Genomic DNA, 22500 nt, shown 5'->3' on the forward strand with positions numbered 1-22500 from the left:
GACTGGGCTTTGTCTGCCACTTGATTTGGGCAATGCTGGGAAGGCTGAGCTTTGTCTGCCCCTTGCTTTGGGCAATGCTGGGAAGACTGGGCTGTCCACTGACCTGAATTATGTGTACTGCTATAGAATGGGTGCTACAAGACACGGGGTCCTTAATGTCCTTAAAGATGTCAAACGTTCTTAGATATGGTCATGCAAATCTTTTGTGACTTCTTTAAATGCTTAGACATGTACATGTGTTTTTGATGCATATCTTGTGTATGTAGTGTGTACCGAACAACCACAAGGTTAATACATTTGAGAGATGATCAAGTTGATTTGACTTGACAACCCTTTTTCAACGTGGTTTTCTGACCGTTGCGAGCCGATCGACGACTCGGCCATTAACCCCTTAATCCTATCAGCATTAATATGTTACAATGTCCCTCTGACCATTTCTTTCCGTTCACAGGCAGAACGGTGGTCCTGTGTCAGTACTGAATGGTGGCTGCAATCCCTGAAGGAATGGACGCTCATCGAATTTTCATTGGGCAAGTCAGCCTGGGAACAAGGCCGAATCCGTGCAGATTGAGACAAGAAGGCTAGCGGGAACAATAGTTAGTTAGTTAGTGTGTGTGTGTGTGTGTGTGTGTGTGTGTGTGTGTGTGTGTGTGTGCTCGTGTGTGTGTGTGTGTGTGTGTGTGTGTGTGTGTGTGTGTGTGTGTGTGTGCTCGTGTGTGTGTGTGTGTGTGTGTGTGTTATGTGCGCGTGTGTGTGTGTGTGTGTGTGTGTTAGGGGGTGTGGGTGTGGATACGGGTGGGTTCCTTTCATCATCTTTGCTATGATTATGGCAACAATCATCGTCATTCTGTTGTAGATCGTTTTATTGGTTTTTTTTTCTGTTATTATTGCTGCTGCTATTGGAAGACGAGTGCTTAAATCTTTGAGGAATACAGCTTTTGACTCTCTCTCTCTCTCTCTCTCTCTCTCTCTCTCTCTCTCTCTCTCTCTCTCTCTCAGGCAGTCACGTGCTACATCGACAGGCAGACAAACAGATAGAGAATAACCCCCTCCCACCCACCCTCCCACCCCCTACATGCACACACACTCACACACACACACACACACACACACAGAGAGAGAGAGAGAGAGAGAGAGAGAGAGAAGAATGACTGACAATGCCAACTAAGCCCACCCAGGCATCCATCCCTCAGTGACACCGTGGAATGAACGCCACAAAACACGCAACCTCGGCACACACCGACGCCTGTTTACGCATGCAGCCCCATCCGTCAATCCGCCCTCCTCCCCACATGGAGTTCCCAGATACCCCCAAGGGGCGTGGGGAGGGGTAGTGTGTGTGTGTGTGTGTGTGTGTGTGTGTGTGTGTGTGTGTGTGTGTGTGTGTGTGTTGGGGGTTGATATACAGAGAGGTTCCCAGACTCCTCAGTTGCTGATCACTGGCACGCGCAGGTCTGGAGGAAAGAGACAGGAATGATGTGCTCTCCTTTTGCTGTTTGCCACTATCATCATCACCATCATCATCATCATCATCACCATCGTCACCGTCACAATCACCATCGTCATCATCATCATCACCATCAACATCGTCATCATCATCATCATCATCATCGTCATCATCATTTTGAAGATGATGACGATGATGTTTCAGTTTCAGTTACATGAAGGTGTCAATGCGCACGGACTAATCCAAACGCTACATAACATCTGCTTTAAGAATAAAAACAACCAACAACAACCAACAACTAAAAACAACGAAAAACAGATTTTTGCACAAATCCAACACGCTGATCAGGCCTTGAGATCTTAAGCAAGGTAAAATTCATGATGGTGGTGATGATGACGACAACAACAACAACAACAACAATGATGATGATGATGATGATAATGATAATAATAATAGTAATAAAGATAATAATCCGGCTCAACGTTCGGCTTATATCATAGATTGATTTAAGTTTACAGTCCGGCCAACAGCAAGGTAAGAACTGTATGATCAATTGTGTTTCCAAAGCAATGGGAAAGCATTTACAGCTTAGTCCTTTGAGTCTCTCAAACTTGGAGTCAATATTCCTCTAACTCTTAGCTTAGCGCTGCATCCTTGGACGCTAGTTGGCCTTTGGGGATCATTACTGTGCCGACTCTGTCCTAAAGCCCTCTTGGCCAAGAGAGTAGGGGGCGTGGCTTGGGTACGACATCCTCCACGATAATCAAATTCCAGCCCAGATAGTCACAACAGCACTTGCCTCCTCAGCTGTTCTGGTGGTCATGGTCAGGGCACGACTGGCAACAAGAAGAAGTATTCATATCGGCTTAACTCGTTGACACGCTTGCACAGTCTGGTTCTGAAGCAAAGGGGAAAAAGACAAAACGTATCGGTACATGTACACAGAAGTCCTGGGGCTTTTTTGACTCACTTGTGTAAACAAAGTGAGTCTATATTTTAACCCGGTGTTCGGTTGTCTGTCTGTGTGTGTGTGTGTGTGTGTGTGTGTGTGTGTGTGTGTGTGTGTGTGTGTGTGTGTCCGTGTGTCTGTGTGTCCGTGGTAAACTTTAACATTGACATTTTCTCTGCAAATACTTTGTCAGTTGACACCACATTTGGCATAAAAATAGGAAAAATTCAGTTCTTTCCAACAATATTGCACCTCTGGGAGGGGCACAAAAAAATAAAAATAGAAGCCTAATTATATGCAAACTGCATTTACTGTTATATTTATATTTTTTGTACTCTCTAAACTTGGCACTTTGACCTCTTATTCTGACACAACAACTAGAGGAGTCATTATTATCATTTTTTGACCAAACAGGAACTTCGTTTGCTAAGCATGGAATTTTTATTTATTTTGCAAACGTTTTGTGCAGATAGTAAAAAAAGGGAAATTACTCTGTAATTAATGCTAGTGGACGTAATTTATCACAAGTGAGTCTTGAAGGCCTTGCCTCTCTTGTTTTTAAAGTTCTGTTTGTAAGATGCGAGTAAAAATGCTTGGATGTATTGTTTCAATAGCCCCACGCCACCTAAGGAATGAAGTTCTTCCCTTACCTTATCTGGTTGTTGCTGTTCTTGTTATTGTTGTTCTCGTTGTTGTTGTTGTTGTTGTTGTTGCTGCTTGTTCCCCTGCCTGGCCTCCTCCTCCTCCTCATTCTTCTTCTTCTTCTTCTTCTTCTTCTTCTTCTCGTCTTTCTTTCTTTCTGTCGTTTTCTTCGTCGTCGCCGTGTTGTTGTTTCGGCGGCTGCTGCTGTTCTTGTTATTGACATTTTGCTGGTGGTGGTGGTGGTGGCGGTGGTGGTGGCGGTGGTAGTAGTGGTGACAGTTGTGGTGTTTATCATCTTCTTCCTCTTCTTGTTTTTCTTCCTGTTGTTCATTTTCTTGTTATCTTCTTTTTCTTCTCTTTGGATATCGTGTTTTCCAGTACATCATTAAACGGTTTCCGGGATATTTGCTTGCTTGACAGTTTCTTATTTCCGCAATACAGCAGACGCTTTATTACGTGCAGTGGGCTGTAAAACGCACATGTTGAACACCGTGTTGTACATTCGTGGACACACCGAGAGAATGAAGGCACTGTGGAGTCAGCATGTGAGCACCCTGACCTCTGGCCCAGCCATGTCGCCAGAAGGAACTTAGGGCGACACCCCGTGACCAGGGCTGACCTGCACGGGAGGCAGGGGCCAAGACCCCGTGGGTTTCACTGAAGGACTGCTATGTCCATGGGAAGACAGAAGGGGGGGAGAAGCCATGTGAATTCCCACGACACTGGCCCAACTCTGGACATCTTGACTCTCCTCGTGGCTTGATTTGCATCTATGTGTAGAAGAGAGGAGGAGCAATGAAGAAAAAGTGTGTGTGTGTGTGTGTGTGTGTGTGTGTGTGTGTGTGTGTGTGTGTGTGTGTGTGTGTGTGTGGCGGGGAGGAAGTGGAAGAAGATGGAGAGAGAGCGATAGACAGAAAGAGAGGGGGGGAGAGACAGACAGACAGACTGTGACGACCCCCGTTGGGAAAAGGTCAAGAGGTGTGCTAAAACCTGTCACCCATCCACAGTCACCAGACAACACAGACACAAAATACAGGTATTTCTCAGCATTTATTCTCTTCCGCTCCCTCTATCCCAAGCATTCAGAAAAAAAAGACATTACTTGGGTTCAGACTGACTCACACAACCTCATCTAAACACCACACTCACAAAGCTTTTACTCATGAACACAAAAACACTTAGATACTATAAAACTGCAAAACACCAGAAAAAGCTCGCAAAACCACATCTGCTTCTCCTGAAAATTAATAAAGGTTCTGAGCAGAAACAACAACAAAAAACAGACCGGCACAGATATGTACGTACTTATTGTGTGGTGTCTTTGCCGGCTCCAAGAAGCTTTGCTCCAAGAGAAAGAAAAGAAAAAAACACCCTGGCACAGCTCAGGACGAACGTCGCCGGGGCACGGGACTCGGCACTCTGACCAAAGGCCCGACCCTCCAGTCCAAAGACCCAGGTAGCAGGGCTGGGGACCCAGTGCAAGGCGGGACGAAGACCCAGGTAACAGGGCTGAGGACCCAGTGCAAGGCGGGACGAAGACCCAGGTAACAGGGCTGAGGACCCAGTGCAAGGCTGGACGAAGACCCAGGTAACAGGGCTGAGGACCCAGTGCAAGGCGGGACGAAGACACAGGTAACAGGGCTGAGGACCCAGTGCAAGGAGGATTAAGACACAGGTAACAGGGCTGAGGACCCAGTGCAAGGCGGATTAAGACACAGGTAACAGGGCTGAGGACCCAGTGCAAGGCGGGACGAAGACCCAGGTAACAGGGCTGAGGACCCAGTGCAAGGCGGGACGAAGACCCAGGTAACAGGGCTGGGGACCCAGTGCAAGGCGGGACGAAGACACAGGTAACAGGGCTGAGGACCCAGTGCAAGGCGGGACGAAGACCCAGGTAACAGGGCTGAGGACCCAGTGCAAGGCGGGACGAAGACCCAGGTAACAGGGCTGAGGACCCAGTGCAAGGCGGGACGAAGACCCAGGTAACAGGGCTGAGGACCCAGTGCAAGGCGGGACGAAGACCCAGGTAACAGGGCTGAGGACCCAAAGCAAGGCGGGACGAAGACCCAGGTAACAGGGCTGAGGACCCAGTGCAAGGCGGGACGAAGACCCAGGTAACAGGGCTGGGGACCCAGTGCAAGGCGGGACGAAGACCCAGGTAACAGGGCTGGGGACCCAGTGCAAGGCGGGACGAAGACCCAGGTAACAGGGCTGAGGACCCAGTGCAAGGCGGGACGAAGACCCAGGTAACAGGGCTGGGGACCCAGTGCAAGGCGGGACGAAGACCCAGGTAACAGGGCTGGGGACCCAGTGCAAGGCGGGACGAAGACTCGGAATACCTGGACGCCAGACTAAAGACCCAGGTACCAGGACACGGCGATAGCTGCCACAGGTAGCCTACACCTACAACTACCACAAACAAACGACGACGAAGACACACGAAGACACGCAGCAGTGGCTCCTGTGGAGGACAGGCGGCCCTCACTTCAAATGGTGCCAAGATGTCGGGATAGCTACCCCACCAATACCGACGACCCTTAAACTACGGCGTCAAGCTGCAAAAGCCTCCGATGTCGTTGCTGTCTAACAATATCTCACACACGCTCAGTTGAACTGAGTATTGTGCACGTGGCTCGTACACAAGTCGAGAATTTTACCCGAACTGAAAAAGGGGAGGAGGAGAAAAAAGTGGAGAGAGGGGGAGGGAGGAGGGGGAGGGGGGGGGGGTGACGAAAATGGACCACACGCCCTAAATGTCGTCACGAGTTGTGACACAGCCACACAGAGAGAGAAAAAGACAGAGACACAGAGAGTGTGTCAATTTATTTGTCCTGGTCACGAGTTCATAGTTTCACACTTCGCTCCATTATTCTCTGACTTTCCCAAGTCCAGCCACACGGTAGCGGGGCCATTTCCCATGACTGGAAGTCTGGTGGGAGACGAGGACGTCTCTCTACCCGTACCAGTCCAAAGGAACTACCCACCACTCAGCATACACCTTATACATACACACACAGCTTTGCTCAGACTTGAACAACGACGCACAGGAAAGTGGCCAAATGCTCAAACAGCTCAGTGCCGCGCTTACTGGCAGAACAAACAGCTCAGTGCCACACTTACTGGCAGAACAAACAGCTCAGTGCCACACTTACTGGCAGAACAAACAACTCAGTGCCACACTTACTGGCAGAACAAATAGCTCAGTGCCACACTTACTGGCAGAACAAACAGCTCAGTGCCACACTTACTGGCAGAACAAACAGCTCAGTGCCACACTTACTGGCAGAACAAACAGCTCAGTGCCACACTTACTGGCAGAACAAACAGCTTAGTGCCACACTTACTGGCAGAACAAACAGCTCAGTGCCACACTTACTGGCAGAACAAACAGCTTAGTGCCACACTTACTGGCAGAACAAACAGCTCAGTGCCACACTTACTGGCAGAACAAACAGCTCAGTGCCACACTTACTGGCAGAACAAACAGCTCAGTGCCACACTTACTGGCTGAACAAACAACACAGTGCCACACTTACTGGCAGAACAAACAACTCAGTGCCACACTTACTGGCAGAACAAACAGCTCAGTGCCACACTTACTGGCAGAACAAACAACTCAGTGCCACACTTACTGGCAGAACAAACAGCTCAGTGCCACACTTACTGGCAGAACAAACAACTCAGTGCCACACTTACTGGCAGAACAAACAGCTCAGTGCCACACTTACTGGCAGAACAAACAGCTCAGTGCCACACTTACTGGCAGAACAAACAACCCCTACGAACAATCGTGGATGAGACAGAAAAGGGCTATTGCAGACAAGCCGACAAACGGAAAAGACACAGCAACGATAGAACTAACAGAGGTGGAGAGAGTGAGGAATAAAATACAAAGACTGACAGATAGACAAACATACATATAGACAGGCAGGTAGATAAAGAGAGAGAGAGAGAGAGAGAGAGAGAGAGAGAGAGAGAGAGGCATGGCAGGCTGACATACACATATAGAACCAAGTCTGACACTCTGAAAGGAGCACTATCACACGCACACACACACACACACACACACACACACACACACACACAGAGTTCCGTTTTAGGTTCTCAATGAGGCATCAGTGCAGCGGAAGGCAACAGGCTTGTCAGGCCTTGAGTGCATCGAAACAATTTTGCCACAGAGGACAACACTCTCGTTGCCATGGGTTCTTTTTCAGTGCGGTTTTTTTTTTTTAAGCAGATGTGGTGCAACAAATATGGATCTATCCGCACGCTCTGAAACTGAAACAAGTATGTGCTGCACACGGGCCCTCTGTTTATCGTGACGTCCGAATGACTAGACACACAGTTTGATGTTCCAGTCAAATCGGAGAGAAAAATCGAAACCAGGATTCGAACCCAGACCCTCAAGGACACTGTATTGGCAGATACGTTTCTTAACTATTCTCACCACCTCCCCTCTCCACTTGCTTTTAGTGAGGCGTGTGAACATGGGTTGTTGTTGTTGTTGCTTTGTTTTGGTTTTACTCCCAAATTCGATATTGTCCACGAAACCGTGTTATACAAACACACCAAAGAAAATGTGAAGCAAAAACAAACAAACAAAAAACAAAACAAAACAAAAAAACAAAGAGAGAGAGAGAGAGAGAGAGAGAAGAGGAAGAAGAAGAAGAAAAAAAAAAACATCCGAAAAATATACCCCCCAAAAAACCGCCAAGCTGGAAAAGACAAAATGGATTATGAGAAGTGCAAGGCAGCAGTGGCTGGGAAATTGACAGCCAGCCATACACACACGGTCACAATACTGACTGATGAACAAACACATGGCACACGATGAACTGACCTCCGCACTTCCTCAACCATCCGTTCTGCTGTTACCATACATGGCTCACTGCATTGGCACACACACACACACACACACACACACACACACACACATACACCACCACCACCATCACCATCATCCACAGCCGCCCAAAGACACACCCACACGCGTGCATGCACGCAAGGAATTGTGGGGAAGTGAGACTGCAGCGAAGAGAGAGAGGGAGGAAGTGGTTTGTGAGACCCCGTGGGTTTTCCTAAAGAACTGCCATGTCCAGCGGGGAAGACAGAAGAGAAAGAAGCGATGTAAATTCCTCACGCCACTGGCCCTTCTCTGGACAGTCCACTCCCTCCACCCAGTGGCTGCTTGCATGTCGGTGGAGATAGCTTGAAACGTTGAAGTGGAGAGAAGTGATGGAAAATGTGTGTGTGTGTGTGTGTGTGTGTGTGTGTGTGTGTGTGTGTGTGTGTGTGTGTGTGTGTGTGTGTGTGTGTGTGTGTGTTTGTGTGTGTGTGTGTGTTCATGTGTGAAGACAGAGACAGACACAGAGAGAGAGAGACAGAGACAGAGACAGAGAGACAGAGAGAGGTAGACAGACAGAGAAAGACATAAGACAGAGAGAATATGTCAGGAACTCCACTGATTGTGTTTTTTTGTGTTTTTTTCCTGATCACGTTCCTGGTCACAAATACATCGTTTCTTGTACAAACGTTTCCCTATTTTAAGCCTTTGACCTTCCCATGTCTGACCACAAGGCACGGGGCCATCACCTCATGACTGGTGATGGGACACGGGGGTGTCTCTCTGCCCGTGTAGCTCACAACTAAAAGGTGTCAGAGTTTGTAAAGAAAAAAAGTGTTTTGTCAACTGATAAGTTGTAGAATGTTAGAGTTGTTTTCACAACCCATGATGGTTCGAGATCTCCTCCTCTCCTCTCCTTTGTTCGTGGGCTGCAACTCCTAAGTTCACTCGTATGTACACGAGTGGGCTTTTACGTGTATGACCGTTTTTACCCCGCCATGTAGGCAGCCATACTCCGCTTTCGGGGGTACAATGCGGAGTATGGCGACCTACATGGCGGGGTAGAAACGGTCGAGGATGTTTCGGTACACTGATCTGGCAGCATAAGGAAGGAAGGACACACTGGGACCCTGCAGTACAGGTGGGAGCCTGATGACTTGTGTTTTGTTGGAAAAGATATAAAGTGACCAGGACCTTGGAAGTCAGGAATAGTGCAGGAGAGACGGGCAGATTGAGTCTTTTGTTTTTTGTTGGCTGCTTTGATTTGCTAGTAGATTTATGTAACGAATCGTGCGTGTGTGTAAAACATTTTCGATAGTAAAAAGAAACTCGTAGACTGACAGACAGACAGACAAAGAATGTCAGACAGTCTGACACGCAAGATAGGCTTTATCGCCATCTTTAAAGTTACGAAAGGTAAATGTAAGCCGACCTAACTTCGTCAACCTTCCTTTGCAGAGCACTGACGGTTTTCACGAAGAGACATAGGGATTCCTTTGCAGAGCACTGACAGTTTTCACGAAGAGACACAGGGATTCCTTTGCAGAGCACTGACAGTTTTCACGAAGAGACACAGGGATTCCTTTGGAGAGCACTGACAGTTTTCACGAAGAGATAGAGGGATTCCTTTGCAGAGCACTGACAGTTTTCACGAAGGAACATAGGGATTCCTTTGCAGAGCACTGACAGTTTTCACGAAGAGACAGAGGGATTCCTTTGCAGAGCACTGACAGTTTTCACGAAGAGACAGAGGGATTCCTTTGGAGAGCACGGACAGTTTTCACGAAGAGACACAGGGATTCCTTTGCAGAGCACTGACAGTTTTCACGAAGGAACATAGGGATTCCTTTGCAGAGCACTGACAGTTTTCACGAAGAGACACAGGGATTCCTTTGCAGAGCACTGACAGTTTTCACGAAGAGACATAGGGATTCCTTTGCAGAGCACTGACAGTTTTCACGAAGGGACAGAGGGATTCCTTTGCAGAGCACTGACAGTTTTCGCGAAGGGACAGAGGGATTCCTTTGCAGAGCACTGACAGTTTTCACGAAGGGACAGAGGGATTCCTTTGCAGAGCACTGACAGTTTTCACGAAGAGACATAGGGATTCCTTTGCAGAGCACTGACAGTTTTCACGAAGAGACATAGGGATTCCTTTGCAGAGCACTGACAGTTTTCACGAAGAGACATAGGGATTCCTTTGCAGAGCACTGACAGTTTTCACGAAGAGATATAGGGATTCCTTTGCAGAGCACTGACAGTTTTCACGAAGGGACAGAGGGATTCCTTTGCAGAGCACTGACAGTTTTCACGAAGAGACAGAGGGATTTTCACTTTTGAATGGTACCATTCCAACAGAACCAGAGAACAGAGAAAGCAGGAATCATGGTGATTGATGACATCTGATTGAAGTATTGATTTTCACTTTTGAATGGTACCATTCAAACAGAACCAGAGAACAGAAACAGAGGGAAATAAGAATAAGGAAACATAAAGAAAAATTCAGGGAGAGGGGAGATGAGAGTGAGTGAGGAGGAAAGAGAGAGAGAGAGGAAGAGAGAGAGACAGACAGACAGACAGACAGACACACACACACACACACACACACACACACACACACACACACACACGCACACACACACACACGTACTCATCCAAACAACGCCACACCGCACACCTCCCACTCCCCCCCACCCCCACCCCCAACACAAAAGGTGAGGACCAGTAATAGCATGGTTTCAAATGGATCTTCTTTGTTGTTTTTCTCCACGTCCGTCACAGGACACGAGGAGGGAAAAACTTCTGCCTGTGACGCACTGGACTGCATACGAGAAGATGGTGTGTGTGTGTGTGTGTGTGTGTGTGTGTGTGTGTTACTGTTGTTTGCTTGTTTGTTGTTGTCGTAGTGGTGGTGGTGGTGGTGGTGTAAGTGCATGTGCGTGTTGTGGAAGAAAGAAAACGATACATCCTTTTCATTTCGGCCTTATTCGGTAAGGTTTCAGCAAATAACGACGTCTCTCTCTCTCTCGCTCTCTCTCTCTCTCTCTCTCTCTCTCTCTCTCTCTCTCTCTCTCTCTCATTATCAAAAATAAAAACAGTATTTGTTCCTTTAAACCAGCTTACAAAACCCTTCTATTTCAGGAAATCAAAATTTCAATGTAGACAGCTGGTTTATTTTCTTGTTGGATGCACTGTTCTTTTTCCCCCACGTTGACTAATGTTACTGGAGACAAGAAAAAAAAAAGTAACTGGTCTGTCATCATGGATTTTAATACCTTTGATTATAGGCATATTTCCGTCTGGATGTTGAAATCTGAGGGTCTCAGTACATGTGCATGGGGTTAAAGGGAAGGAGACTGGGGTAGGGGTGGGGATGCAGAGTTATTGTAGTTTGTTGCTTTGTAAGCAGTCTGTTTCATTAGTTTCTCATGTGATTTTTCAGTGGATTTTTGCCGTTGACATCTTTCTTGTTAATGGTTCTGTGCTCGTGTGTTCTTTTGATGTTGCCCTAACCCCCACATCCCTCTTTTTTCATTCTTTTTTTTTTTTTTTTACCCCAGGGCTGGGTGCAGGAAAGCATTACCGTGGTAAAATAACATTTCGTTTCGTTTCGTGTCTGTCTGTATGAGACTCGACCTATCCGCCAGGGATGAAATGAAAAACCCGCAGTGCACTGGACACAGAACAGCGAGAGACAGAGACAGGTCAGGAGACAGGCGGACACACAGACAGGCGGACGCACAGACAGGCAGACAGACAGACAGGCAGACAGAATGACGGTGGGCATCCAGAAAGACACGCTCCATTCTTCAGAAGGCATGGGATGGAACCAGTGCTGTCGAAATCGATGAGAGAGACGGGGAGAGAGGGGGAGGGGGATCGAAAGAGCGGGAGAGAGAGAGGAATGGGGGGGGGGGCAGAGAGAGGGGCATGGAGAGAGGAGAGGAGAGAGGAGGGGCGAGAGAGGGGGAAGACAGAGACAGATAGAAAGATACATAGAGAGAGACAGACGGAGACGGAGAGAGAGAAGGGGGGGGGGAGGTGTGTGGGGGGAGGGGGTGTGTGTATGGGAGGAGGGGGGGGGGCTGGAGGGAGAGGAAGGGAGAGAGAGGGAGGAGACAGGGACTAAAATAGAGGGACATACATACAGAGACAGACGGAGACACAGACAGAGACAGAGAGACATAGAGAGACAAGAGACAGAGAGAAAGAGAGAGAGAACACTGAACACTTTAATGTCCATAGCTTTACAGCCCTAATGACATGGGGTTCATAATACATGACAAGGCGTGGAGGGAGAGGAGGGGAGAGACGGGGGTGGGGGGGAGACAGGGACTGAGATAGAGACATACATACAGAGAGAGACAGATGGAGACACAGAGAGAGAGACAGAGATAGAGAGAGAGGCGTGGAGAGAGAGGGGAGGCAGAGACTGAGATAGAGACGTACATACAGAGAGAGACAGATGGAGACAGAGAGAGAGAGAGAGAGAGGCGTGGAGAGAGAGGGGAGACAGAGACTGAGATAGAGACATACATACAGAGAGAGACAGACGGAGACACAGAGAGAGAGAGAGAGAGAGAGAGAGGTGGAGGAAGGCGGACAGAGACAGCGGCAAAGAGTTGATTAAATCTCACATTGATAAAAACCAGACGAATAATCCTGTTGATGTTTCCCCGAATAACATGTAATGGTTTTCGAAAGCGTCGTTTGGGTTACCACTGGGTTAACATTTGACGCAGTTGAGAAAGAAAAACACTGTTTTTTTGTTCTGACGTATTTCGGGAGAGAAGATGGAAACCAACAGACGCCTACAGCTTCCGCTTTCCTCCTTTGAGCTTGTTTGTGTGCTTGCTTGCCTATTTTTGCGTATGTGTGTGTTTGCGTGCGTGCTTGAGAGGAAGAGAGAGAGGGAGAGATGTGTGTGTGTGTGTGTGTGTGTGTGTGTGTGTGTGTGTGTGTGTGTGTGCGTGCGTGCGTGCGTGAGTGTGTGTTGATAATATTAGCTGCTCTCCAACCACCACCACCACCACCGCCACCACCACCATCAGCAGCAGCAGCAGCAGCAGCAGCAACATCTTCATCACCATCATCATCATCGTCATCAACAACGTAATCCTCCTCCTCATCATCATCGGTCAGCATCACAATCACCATCATCATCACTACCACCACCATCATCAGTATTATCATCATCGTCGTCGTGGTCGTTATCATTATCACCATCATCATGATCATCGGTCAACACCACCTCCACCACCACCATTATAATCCCCATCATCATCGTCGTCGTCGTCGTCGTTTTGCCCATTATTGTGACCACGTGCCTCAGAGCAGCCAGCAATGACCCTTCCCGTGGATTGATCAAACAATCAGCATGTGATCAACAATGGGGTGACTGAACACATTAACCACCAAAAACCTGTTTATGCTTTCTGAGCACTCATTATTCCTCATAACAGACCACTTCAAATTTCACCCTAGCTATCACGCACGAAAACGAAAACTCGTGCTTCGTCCGCACTCACACGCACACACGCATGCACGCGCGCACGCACACACACACACACACACACACACACACACACGCCCACACACCCACACACACACACACAAACACACATACGCCGTGCGCGCGTACAGACTTACCGACATTGACACACGCACATGGGAACTGGAAACAGACACATCAAAGACTGCAGCGAGTGATGACGCTCTGTGAAGGAGTTGGACAGGACTGGCATGGGAGGCTGGCAGGCACCACAACGAATCAGATTGATGTCATCACTCCCACAGCTTCCTTCCCTCCACACTCATGTCTACCACTATCTCTGTCTGCCTCTGTGTCTCCTGTTTCTTGGCTTGTTTGTTGTTCTTTGTTTGTTGGTGCTGTTTCTGCTGCAACGACGACGACGACGACCACAATGATGGTAATGATAACGACTGCCACGACAGCTATAGTGATGTGGACAGTATCATTCCTTTCCATTTCAAAAAATAAACGGCATGACTGTGAACAGAAAATAAATAAATGAATTAATAAATGAATTATAAAAAAATAAAATAAATAAATGTAGCCAATTGCTCAGCTGGCTACTAACCGTAGTTCAACTTACAGCACATGCTGTAAAGCGGATGACAGTTTCACTGCAGTGACGGTGTCCAACCATTGACATGAGGAGGTAACTCTTGTGGTGCAATGCTATTTTTCCGAGATGCCGCTCTTAAATACACATCCAGTGTGTTGCACACACAGTCAGCTGCCTTATATTCTATATTAAGCACTCCATTTAGAATGTGTTGATGATCTGTAAATTGTCCAACTCATTGCTTGTGTTCATATAAGCATGTTGATAGTATCATATGTCGGAAAACTTTGTCAGAAGAATTCGTGTTAGTGTTCAGTCACAGGCCATGATAACCATATTTATTGTTTGACGTAAATTATGATCCTGTGGCTATGATGTGCTCCTGGACAAACTAGGTAGTGATTTGAACGTCACAAGTTATTGTCGTAGATTCTTGACGCAGAAATCTTTCATTCTCCTCACTCTGATGAAGGTTAGACTTAGTGGAGGAAATTAAATGTAGAGGACTGGCCTTCAGCTGAATGCAATTTACGATTAAGCCATGATGGTTCTTCCAGTCTTTGTATTGAGCACTTACTATCTGGTCTCTCAGTTTGTCAGTATTTTATCAAAGCCACTTATCTTATTATCTTGTTTATTATTAATGTATTATTTCACATGCTGATATCAGTTGTACTGCTACAGTGTTTCACTGACACTCAGTACTATAGCTTCACAGTTACAGTGCACTCAGTACTCTAAGGTGTATGTAGTGTTCTGTTGTGGTGATTACAAGATAGTGTTGGATTAATATCAGTTATTGGTTTAAACCATCTGATATGTATCAGTCTGTTAATTGTAAGTAATTTAGCTATCATGCTCTCTCCTATGCGGCTTACTTCACTATAGTGCTATTTGATAATATAACTGATTCATTTGAATCACATTGACACAGTATGAACTTACTTAAATCTATACTGTCAGTGTACTTCCACTAAATCAGCATAGCTTTAACCACTGTAACTGCACTATCTAAATGTATTAGAAATGTCATTTGATGTCAGTGTTTGGTCTTCACACATATGCATTATCTAATGTTATGTTGTTGCTTATACCAAACTGAGTGGTAGTCTTTCCGTGTGATATGTATACATGTGCTTACTATCCACTTGCATTTCTGACATGTACTTCTTTATGTCTATTCAGGCATTGTCTTATCATCTTCTTCCTCTTATCTTCTTAATAACTATTGTAGAAATAAAACAATAGAAAAAAAACCATTTGTGACTGGCCTCTACATGTTCCTGGCCCGCGCATAGATCTTTTCTATCGTTTAACCCTTTCACCGCCAAGCTCGCATCTATGCACAGGCGTGGTTGAGGACCCATGTCACTGAAAGGTGACCATTGATTGGTCTGTTATCCATGAACCTACTGCTCTTAATGTTCAGTGGTAGGATAAGGCCATGTTTTCTATACATCGCAGGGGGAATCCCCAGCTATTCTTAGGCACTATCTTTTCTGTGTTAATACCACAAGGGAATTTTGTATTCTAAATTGACTGGCGGTGAAAGGGTTAATACAGCAGATCAGTAAGTCTTTTCTACCGTCCCCTTTTATCATAGACCACTTGGTTTATAACAACACGGCTACATAAACAAATTAATAAATTAATGAATAAACAAATGAATAAATAAATACATGAATTAAAAAAAAAATCAGAAAAGTGGCTGAACGTCAATGGCTCTCGTGTGATTCCTACTGAAGAACGAAACGGAAAGTGGCATGTGTGGGTGAGAGGGGTTTGGGGTGGGGCTGCTAGTACTTACAAATATCGATCCTAACTCAAACACCATAGAGGTTTTGTTGATGCTCTCACATTCACGGAGTGACTGACATTCACAGACACAGATTCAGACAGACAGGCAGTCTGAGACAAATAGATGGACAGACAGACAAACAAGCTGAGACAAATAGATGGACAGACAGACATACAAGCTGAGACAGACACGGACAGACAGACAGACAGGCAATCTGAGACAAATAGATGGACAGACCGACAGACAGACGAAGATACGGGGACATACATGCACACATACTATATATGTAGCTGTAACAGAGTGTATGGAGAGACAGACAGACAGACAGGGTGACATAGTGAGAGAAGAGACCACACAGTTGTAAACCGAGTGCATTCTCCATTCAACCCTACACCAGCTGATCCACCCACTCGCAGACCAGTTCTCTTCCCAGAGGGCTATCGAGGATCCCCGCCACGGACTTCCTTTTGCACACGCTCCTCTAGCAAGATGGAGAGCGGGCCAGCTAAATGGTGTCTGAGTACCACCGGAATGGCTGCAGACTCATTGTTACAAGCCAAGAAATAGTCTTGCGGCGGGAAGGTTGTGATTGAGAGGAAGTAGTTATTTTGGCGCGGCGGTCCTGGCGGAATTATAAGGCTTCTGGTAGCGGAGGAGGCGTCTGTTGCCATGGCTTTGGTTCCCTTGCTGAACAAGTGGACATGGCGGCTGGAAAGTGGTTGGGAGAGAGAGGAATACCAATACGAATGGTTTATTCAGCAAAGGCCTGTGTTCCTCGTGAAGGGGTGTGTACAGACATCTTCAATCCTGTCAGCATTATTATGTTTTCAAGAAAATAGAATGTCAGCATAATTTATCTTCTTTTTTTTTCTGAACGCGTTATACAAATAAAGACACAAGCTTCGGACAGTATCGGCACTTGCAGAAGACATCTGTATCCCAAGTTTGAAGACATTTTGGCGTTTAGTATACTCTTGGGCAATACATGTGTTTCATACAAATTCCAGAAATGGACAACAGAAAAGATAGTGTATTTCATCTTATTTAACTTCTTTACATAGATGACATAATAAATCATAATGCGCGTGATGCTTGTATCGATAAGCATGAACATTTCTATCATATATTCCGAAACGAAATCTGGTCATTATGGGCTTTGAATATTTATCTACATTAAAATAAGTCTCCATGCAAAGGGTTACTAAAAGTGCGATACATATTAAACCTCTCACGAGTTTACACACGGCCATTTTATTTTAGCCATCTACGATCAGTCAGTCGTTTTTCAAACTCTGTAATCAGTATCTCACTCGGCACCTTGATTTGTCCAAACGAAAGCGACATAATTTTAGTGGAGCAAAGAAATACCCCAACAGGAACTGAGTTTGACCCCCCCCCCCCCCCACAGGAACTGAGGAGAGGTCTTCGTTGTAGTCATTCGGATGAGACAATAAACCCAGGTCCCCTAGTGCACGTAAAAGAACCACGGACACTTAAGGGGTTGTCCTTGGCAAATCCATTAATTTTAGGAAAACTCCACTTAGATTGTAAACCAAATGTACTTTCAGATGGGTGACCAGGCTCTTTGACAACGTGCTCTCCTGAGAGAGAGCAAGTCGATTTTAACTCAGAGAAATGTGTTGTGACAAATACAATACAGTATGCCTACAATGCACTGCACTGCACTGCACTGTACTGCAATACAATACAATACAATACAATACAATACAATACAGCCAACACCAATGGTAAATGATATGTTGACGCGCAGTAAAGCTGACACACATTACTGTATCAATGGGTCCTGAAACTCATCCAGTGCTGAAGTGGGCTACATGATCATATATCATGAAGGGTCATGAATTATTCTATGCTGCGTGTGGAACTGACAGCTGGTGTCCTTTTGTGTACATTTTGTACTGGTATGCCTTCCTTGTGTGTGTGTGTGTGTGTGTGTGTGTGTGTGTGTGCGTGTGTGGTGTGGGGAGGGGGACGGGAATGTGTGTGTGAGTGTTGTGTATATGTGCGAGTGTGGGTGTGTCGGTGCGTGTGTGTGCATGAATTATTGAGCCTCCGACACAGACATAATGATAATAACAATAATATGCAGGCTTATATAGCGCCGTACCCCCATCTCAAATGGGGATCACCGCGCTTTACAATAAGATATACAAATTAAAGCCTAAGTAACATAAAAAATATGTATTAAAAGTAAAATGGAATAAAAATTAAATAAGATAAAATAAAATAGATAGTTAGACATGGTCTCCCATCACATTTGCTAAAATACATATTTCAGACTATCTCACGTCACGCTGGCTAAAATCTACATACTTCAAACTAAGTGACATATATATAGATATGCATACACACACACATACATACATATATACATATATATATATATATATATATATATATACACATGTACACACACACACACACACACACACACACACACACACACACACATATATATATATATATATATATACCAGTGTTTTTTCAGATTTTTTCTGCTCAAAAATTGTTAACCTCAGGAAAGAACTGGAAAGAAACACAGTCACTTGTGTCACATCCCTTGGGAAAAGGATTTCAATGTGTTGCTTTTGTTGCTTTCACACCTGTTTCAGAGACAGATATACTGAGTGTGTTGAAAGAGTCAGCTCCAAAAACATGTGACCTGGACCCCCTTCCAACACCACTAATGTATGAGTGTGTCAGGACTGAGACAGCGCTAAGCGCCAAATGCTAGTGTGGTTGTTGCCAAGTTAGGCAGCGAGTGCAAGAGTCTAGATCTGTAAATAGACTTGTGTACAACCAATCAGCTGTAGTATATTTTAACCAATCAGAATGTAAGGTGGATGAGTTTCAGTTTCAGTTTCAGTAGCTCAAGGAGGCGTCACTGCGTTCGGACAAAAACCATATGCGCTACACCACATCTGCCAAGCAGATGCCTGACCAGCAGCGTAACCCAACGCGCTTAGTCAGGTCTTGAGAAAAAGTTAGTAGAGCGTGGATGAACGGTCAAACAATCAGCTGTAGTGTATTTTAACCAATCAGAAAAGGTTTTCGTTGTCTGGGACATTATCTTAGAGTTCTACATGGGGAGTAGTTAAGAGAGATACCTATGTGTGTGCTCCCTGCGGAAGGCAGGCGTATTTTGCGCCATGTGTTTAGGATGTGACTTAGTGCATGGTGGTACTGTGGGCTAGGGACTTCAGTCCAGAGGTGATGGACTATTCCTTGTTTTCCTTGTGCCTGAAGCACTTGTTAGAAGTGTGCCGAAGGATTGTGTTGTTTGTTTTGGGACTGGGGTACTACGCATTGCTGTGGGTGAGCTACATCTTGCGTTACTAGTACAACGTTGCTGTGCGGCGAAGAACGGTGTTATTCCTTTGTCACCAGTGACTGTGAAGTACGGGGTGTGAGCCAGTTCCCTTTTGTGTTCGTCGTCCTGGGAAAGCGTGGCCAGCTGGCGTCGGAAGACGTTGGCTACGTGAAATTCCCATTGTGCATCTCCGTTCCTGTACATAGCCCCGTAACCTTTTCTTCTGGCTGGATTTGTCTAATCATATTTTGTTTTACCGTCTAGATCTATCCCACCCCTGTACATTCTCCCTGTGTGAGTGGTCCGACGTGTGGTAGGGGAAGCTGAGTAGGTTCTCGGACAGAGAGCGGAACGTTGGTTATCCACGTGTGGGGGAGCTGCGGTTACCAGAGGAGGCGGACTTCGGACGTCACCTGAGGTCGACGAGGCAGGAGCCCGGAACGCTCGTGGTGAAGTGTCCCAGCGCGAGCGTGCTCTTCGACGAGAGGAGGGAAAAGGTGGTGGCCGTCAGCGCGACGCGTCGATTTGTTGCTGCTGAAGATGTGGAGGCATCGTTTGTGTAGTGCGTGTGTCAAGTCATAACAGAGACGTGAGATTCCAGTGTGTGTGGTGTAGTGTACAATGAGGAATTCATTAGGAATTTTTGGTGGATGGTCAGTGTCTTCGGCGTAGCGTTCTAGTTATTTACTAGGTGTGCACCTAGAGGCCTTTTGGTGACTGCTTCGGTGGCTCATCGTGGACGCTTTGCTGAGTCGTAGGCATCGTGCTGTGTTCTAATGCGGTTGAGGAGTTCATGACGTCAGAGAGTTCTTCGTAAGTACTGTGTTAAATAACTAGGCCTGAACGTGCCTTGAGGTTGTCGGGAACTCCAGGTGGTGATTCGTACCGATCATAAGAGACCCTAAGAATGTCTTTTGCTCTTGTTGTACTATAACCTTTGCACGCTGGATTGTGAATGTTCTTTGATTGGTGACCTATGTATGTGGTGGTCGAGAGGTTATCGACCAGGGATTGAGATTGTTGCTTGCAGGATTGCGTGGAAAGATTGTGGGTTCAGTGTGGAGTGTGCTGAAGTTACCATTACGTCGGAAGCGAACGAGAAGGCTGAGTGTTGAGTGTGTGATTAAGTGGGCTGTGCACGTGTTGTATGAAGGGAAATAAAAGGTTAAATTGCTATTTAGTGTTATATTGTGTTATTTTGTGTCTGTAGCTGGCGAATGTGGTGAAAGTTCTTCGTCACAAGTGTTTATTTTGTTGGTGTGATCGTTGGTGAGAGCCAGCCTTTAATTTTATTATTTACTGCCTGCCACTCCAGGTCGTCAAGACCTGACAGAGTGTTTGGATGTTGTTTTGCCTGCACTTAAAAAAATTATAAATGATTCTTTAATTTCTGGTGTGATGTATACAAAACTGCACTTGTTACGCCCTTGCTAAAGAAAGCCTCTCTGGATCACAATGACCTCAACAGTTTTCGCCCTGTACCCAACCTTGCTTTTGTGTCCAAAAATTATTGAAAAAATTGTTCTCTCCCAACTTTCAGACCATTTACCATTAAACACAACCTGTTCTCTTCTTTTCAGTCAGCATATAGATGTGCCCATAGCACTGAAACTGCTTTATTGAAAGTAGTTAATTACCTGTTACTGTCTGTTGATGAAGGTAAACTATCTGTGTTAACTTTGCTCGATCTGTCGGCTGCGTTTGACACAATAGACCACAGCATACTCCTTTCCAGACTTGAACGTGTTTTTGTTTTTTTTGATTCACTCAACAGTTCTGAGTTGGTTTTCTTCATACCTATCCAACCGCTTCCAGAGTGTCTCTGTGAGTAACTTTAAGTCTGATCCAGCCCTGATCTCCTATGGTGTCCCACAAGGCTCTGTCCTGGGCCACGTTCTGTTCGTTATGTACACGGCTCCTCTTTATGATGTCATTTCTGGCCATTCTGTTCTTCACCACTCTTTTGCTGATGATACTCAGCTACAAAAGTCTGTTTGGGGCACAATAAGCTGTGTGACAGTTTGGGCACAATGAGCTGTGTGACAGTTTGGGCACAATGATTTGTGTGACAGTTTGGGCACAATGAACTGTGTGACAGTTTGGGTCACAATGAACTGTGTGACAGTTTGGGCACAATAAGCTGTGTGACAGTGTGGGCACAATGAGCTGTGTGACAGTTTGGGTCACAATGAGCTGTGTGACAGTTTGGGGCACAATGAACTGTGTGACAGTTTGGGCACAATAAGCTGTGTGACAGTGTGGGCACAATGAGCTGTGTGACAGTTTGGGTCACAATGAGCTGTGTGACAGTTTGGGTCACAATAAGCTGTGTGACAGTTTGGGGCACAATGAGTTGTGTGACAGTTTGGGCACAATGAACTGTGTGACAGTTTGGGCACAATAAGCTGTGTGACAGTGTGGGCACAATGAGCTGTGTGACAGTTTGGGTCACAATGAGCTGTGTGACAGTTTGGGTCACAATAAGCTGTGTGACAGTTTGGGGCACAATGAGTTGTGTGACAGTTTGGGCACAATGAACTGTGTGACAGTTTGGGCACAATGAGCTGTGTGACAGTTTGGGTCACAATGAGCTGTGTGACAGTTTGGGGCACAATGAGCTGTGTGACAGTTTGGGGCACAATGAGCTGTGTGACAGTTTGGGGCACAATGAACTGTGTGACAGTTTGGGGCACAATGAGCTGTGTGACAGTTTGGGGCACAAGTTACTTTGTGGTGTGATCAGTGTCTGATGATTGGTATCTGGAGACAACACCTCATTTCCATGCCTTCAGATTCTCTGCACCTCCACCACGAGGGTCCATGCCTCGCAAGCAAGCAGGAAGATAGAATATATCAGTGCAGGCAGGAGTCTGATCTTGTTGCATGCTGAACAGAAAATGCCGACAGTCAATAAGAAAGAGACACATAATCAAGCAGCTTCCTCTACTAAAAAAACTACAAAAAGTACAGCCTAAACATTTATTTAAACACAAAATCAACTTACCACTACAGTGCTTCCATGTTCTGTGTACCAGTTTTGTTTTCCGTTTTCTTTTTTTTTACCTTTCTATTCGTTTCTTTCTCTTTCACTTTTGTTCTTCCTACTTCCGGCCGTCGACAAACATCCGGGCTTGGTCGTTGTCAGCATTTGTTCTGCTCATAGTTAGATATACACTGTCCATGTCCCGCTGACCTTTATTTTCTCCATCCTTTTTTCTTTCTTTCCTTGCTGAAGAATGGTTCTGTTTACAGTATTCGTAAACTCTGCATTTATATATTTAATGCCCTGAAGATACGACAGGAATTCTGTGACAACAATGATGAAAGTTAGAATTAATTTACTATGCACAAGAAGCACTTTTGTTCTACAGGTTTAAGTTAGTACGTATTTTACATTTTGT

The sequence above is a fragment of the Babylonia areolata genome, chromosome 1 (genome assembly GCF_041734735.1).
Source record: "Babylonia areolata isolate BAREFJ2019XMU chromosome 1, ASM4173473v1, whole genome shotgun sequence".
In the NCBI taxonomy this organism is placed as follows: domain Eukaryota; kingdom Metazoa; phylum Mollusca; class Gastropoda; order Neogastropoda; family Buccinidae; genus Babylonia; species Babylonia areolata.